The following is a 4,959-nucleotide window of genomic DNA, read 5'->3' as shown; positions in this document are numbered from 1 at the left end:
TTTCCATCATAAACAGCTTGCCACTGGTGTTCTGCCCACCTCCCTGGACAGTACTAGCTAAGGTAGTCGGCTTAGCACCCGACCTCTAGTTGTTGTTGGTGTTCACAGCTTGCCACCGTTGTTGTACTGACCTCCCATGTTGTTCCATGACCCAGCCGGTCTGTTGCTCGCATAACTCTGTGCAGGACCCTGTGAAATGCTCCCCTGTAACGGCCTCTGGAAACCCCCACTCACTACACTGGTGCACTCTTGTCTCTTATGGCCCACACTACTATAGTTAAAACAGGTCATTCCCCAGCTACTGCTACCAGTCCCACGGCCACGCCCATATGAAGCCCCAACACTGAACCCTGAGCCCGAAGAATATGCTCTCACCTGATTATGATTACTCTTCTTATAGCTGGACTGACCACCCCCTTCACTCTCAGACTACCTCTTCTCAGCACTCCTTTCTTTGGTCATCTTTACCAACCTCTCAGCCCTCCCAGCTCGCTCATAGACTTCTTTCACATCTGTAAGGACTCCCACCGGTAGCTTCTCCATGATCTTGGGGGTCAACCCCTTCTCAAACCTCAAAGCTAGATTCTCCTCACTTAGCCCCATATCCTCTGCGTATCTGGACTTCTCATTAAACTTACGGTAGTACTCAGCCACCGTCATATCAGATGTCATCTTAAACTCATCGAACTCCTCCCTCAGCTTACTCCTCACATGTTCCGGCACAAACTCACGTCTCATGGCTCTTCTGAACTCATCCCAAGGTATTGCAGGTAGTCCCTGCTTCATGTACATCTCCCTAGCACTCACCTTAACCTTATCCCACCACTCACCTGCCGCTTCCCTCAAATAGAACGCAGCTTGTTCCACTTTCAACTCTTCCGAGCAGTGAACTAACTCCAGGATATTCTCCATCTCCCTGTGCCAATTATCCAGCAGAATTGGCGCCTCAGTCCCCTTATACTCTTTCGGATGGAACCTAGATATACGGATGCTGATCTTGGAGTGATCAACCTCCTTATCCTTCCTCACTCTTTTCAAAGCTTCCGTAAGAGCATCTTGGTGCTCTAACATCTTTACTATGTCGTCAACCGTCATACTCTCAGCTCTAGCATACAAGGCGGTTTTCTTTGGCGGCATCTTGTAACTATATAAGAGAAAGGTTGACATAAACACACATACTATAACCCAAAACATGCATACGACCTGTATAAAACCCACTTGATCAAGTCCCAAAACCCACTCGATCGAGTTGAGGCCACTCGATCGAGTGCCCCACCTACTTGATCGAGTGCCTCGACTCCAGAACCTGATCAGAACACTTGATGTGACCATTATTTAAGCATATTTAGTCCCCGAATTAGCCTTGTTCCCATGCTTTTTAGTGCATATTTTGGTCATTTATTGTCTTTAGTCCTTTGTTCTGCATATTCTTTGAGGTTTTGATCCCTTGGTAGGAAAGGAGTGAAAACCTTGCATTTTCATGGCAAAATGGAGCTAAATTGATTGAATTCAATAACCAAGCATCAAAGAGAAGACAAGACTAGAAGGCCTTTGTACATATTGTAGTAGTTGGGCAATGATGAGAAAGGATCCTTGCATCCCCGAGGAAATCCTCAAGGATTGTATGAAGAAAAAGGAAGAAAAGAAGAAAGGAGGAAGCTGACTCAGAATCCGAGCGGATTGCCCACAATCCGCCCGTCTAAGACCAGGTATCCGAGCGTCCTCCTCAGAAGGACGCTCGTCCAAAACCACCACAATCCGCCCGTCCACCCCACAAATTCGCTCGTCCAAAAGACCCACAATCCGCTCGTCCCGTGCCCTGGACGCTCGGATTGTGTGACAGCTATTTCGTTTTCTACTTGTTCTATGAAGGATGCGCATACCTCGGGAAAGACTAGCAAAAAGGAGACTCGCATATTTTTTTTAGAGGAGTGATTCCTCAAGGACTTAATCGTCATTTAAGCCCTTAGAAAACCCTAATTTGTGTACCTAATCCCCACTATAAATACCCCATTAGTCTAATTAAATTATCATGTTTTTCTTATCAATCTTTAGTGTAGTTTATATCAATCTAATCTCTCTTTAATCTTGTAATCAACTTTTAATCAAGTCTTAATACAAATCTCATTTCCTTAATCTCTCTTTTGTTCATCTTTCATTTTGGGTAATTGAAGATTATTTGGGTTATTATTGGGAGATTGACAACCTTCCAATCAATCATCAAGTACTTCTATTATTCTTTGCTTTATTATTGGAATCATTAGTAGGTATAATTCTCTTAATCCCTTTTTAATTATTGTTAATTATCTTCATTTATTCATCATGTTTTACTTGGTTGGTATGATTGACAACCTTGCTAGCATGTTCAACATGATAATGAGTGAGTAGTTCCTTAGCTAGGGTTAATGGGTAATTAGGGGAAACCAATATGGGGGATGATTCATGCTTAAATTATTATGTTTTCATAGTTTATTTGCTTGCTTGTTGTGATCTCAACTTATGCACATGTTATGTTTGATGAAATGCGAGCCTATGAATCCTTGCATTTTTTACCTATCACCTATCTTTTCAATGAGACTTGTAAGACATAAACCAACTCGAGTCTCATTAGACCATGCATATAGTTGAGTAGGGAAGATTAAGTCGACTTGTAGGTGTTGTACAATCTAATCGATTTGGCTCCGGGACCCAAACTTTCCTAGGATTGTAAGATATAGACCAACTCGATCCATCACAACAATAATTGCTTGCTTATAATTTGAGAATATGTTTGTATGATCAATTCCCATGAATCCCCTATGACCCCATGACACCCTAGTGCCTTTTATCAATTGTTTACATCCCTTTTTAATCATCTTGCTTGCTTACTTTCATTGCTATTTAGTTTAGTGATCTTTTATTCAAACCCCAAATTGTGACACCCCTAGACACCGCTAGTTGCAATTGAAAATCTCACTTCAATACCCGTCCCTTGGGATCCGACCTTTACTTGCCTCTTTACTAATAGTAGAGTTGTTTGTGGAGTTATAAATATTGTTTTGGTCTAGGTGCTCCTAACGACAAGTACCGAAAACTAAACCTCAAAGAGGGCTCGGCCAAAAATGGCGCCGTTGTCGGGGATGGTGTTAACTTGATTTAGATTTTTCTTAGATTGTTATTAGTTGTCACTTTCTTTGCCTTGGGGAAGTAAAACTCCTCAAGGTTTGTTCTAATTATTTTCGAGTTGTTTGATATTTTGCATTTCTAGAAGATCACAAGGTAACTTGTTACCCTTTGATCACGAAATTGAAAGGACTTTGACAAACAATGGAAGACTTGCTAGAGGTACTTTGAGAGGTATTGGTGAGGTTTTAGTTATTCAAACAAACATTATTGAGTTCGTCAACCCTTTTGCAAAAGAAGGTGAGGAGAACCCAACACAAAATCAACCCACAATGCCTAAATTTTCATCACATTCCATACCAACCGAGGAGAACCTACCCAATGGTACTCCCACACCACAACACTTAACCGGAAATTTTATTGCCAAATCCGCATTTATCCAATTAGTCGAAAGAAGCCAATTTGGGGGGATGCCTAGTAAAGACCCTCACTCTCACATGGAGACTTTTTGTGACTATTGTGATGCAATTTCTCAAACCGGTGTAACTCAAGACCAAATTCGATGGGTCTTATTTCCTTTAACTCTAATTGGCACCACAAAACAATGGTTGAAAGGCCTTGATAAGGCTACTCTCGGAATTGACTCTTGGAAGAAATTGGCTCTAGCTTTCTACTAAAAGTTCTACCCACCGGAAAAGACTAACATGCTAAGAACTCAAATTACGGGCTTTAAGCAAAGAGATGAAGAATCCTTGAATGAAGCTTGGGAGCAATTCAAGGGAATTTGTCGCTCATGTCCTCATCATGGACTTAGCGAGTGGTTATTGGTACAACAATTTTGGAATGGTCTTTATGAAGACTCAAGAAACATTCTTAACAAGTGATCAAATGGTATGTTCACCGAAGTTGACGATAATCAAACTTGGAACAAGATTGAGGAAATGGCGGTCCATAATTCACAATATAGTAGACCTCGCAAGGCTACTAGAGGAGGAAAGCATGAAGTGGACTCTATTACTCAATTGTGTGCTCAACTTAGTGCTCACATTGATACCATCAATTTGAAGTTCGAAAAAGCTATGGTTAGACTTGAAGAAGCCTCAAAATCACCAAAGTACCATGTTAATGCCATGACGGCATCTTCATCAATCCCAAGTGGGATATGTGAGAATTGTGGAACTTTGGGACATGACCAAAGTGAATGCAGGGGAACAAATGAACAAGTAAATGCTTTTCAAGCATACAAGAGTGGTACCCCTTATTCAAATTATTACAATAAAAACACCAAATTCCACCCAAATCTCTTATACAAAAGCCAAAATGTTCAAAACCCTCAACCAACATACACCTCACCTCCCATGAGAAACAAAAATCAAAGACCCTTTTACAACCAAAACCAAGGTTACCAAAATCAAACTCCATACAATCAACAAAATGACCAAGGTTTTGATGTTCAAAAAGCGGTCCTCCAAATGCAAAAGAATCAACAAGAGTTTTTCACTCAAATGCAAAAGGATAGTCAAGCAAAGGAAATGACCATCAACAACATTCTACCCCACACCAAAATGTTGGAAACACAATTGACTCAACTAGCATCTTCAAACTCACAAAGACAAAAGGGGCAATTACCACCTCAAAGTAATCCCCCGAGACATGAAACGGTTAGTGCCATTCACTTGAGGAGTGGTACGAGATATGAAGCACCGAAGAAGCAAGTTGAGGATGAAGTTGTGGAAGCTAGTGACAAAGAAGAAGTTTCAAAGAAAAGTGAAGACAAGGCCAAGGAGAAGTAACTCATTGTGATTAGACTTCCTTTTCCAAGTCGTCAAGCCAAGCCCAAATTTGATGACCAACTTG

General features: G+C 41.2%; 1 non-coding gene across 1 annotated transcript; it reads right to left on the bottom strand.

Annotated features, from left to right (window-relative positions):
* Window positions 1-3,806: 3,806 nt before the first annotated feature.
* LOC141637334 (small nucleolar RNA R71) lies at window positions 3,807-3,913 on the bottom strand. Its single transcript, XR_012541720.1, has one exon. It is a non-coding gene; the product is annotated as a small nucleolar RNA R71 (small nucleolar RNA).
* Between the last annotated feature and the right edge of the window lie 1,046 nt (window positions 3,914-4,959).

Source organism: Silene latifolia, unplaced genomic scaffold (genome assembly GCF_048544455.1).
Source record: "Silene latifolia isolate original U9 population unplaced genomic scaffold, ASM4854445v1 chrun_scaffold_16, whole genome shotgun sequence".
NCBI lineage: Eukaryota > Viridiplantae > Streptophyta > Magnoliopsida > Caryophyllales > Caryophyllaceae > Silene > Silene latifolia.
The sequence above is the reverse complement of the archived record's forward strand: the minus strand, read 5'-3'. Positions and strand labels throughout refer to the sequence as shown.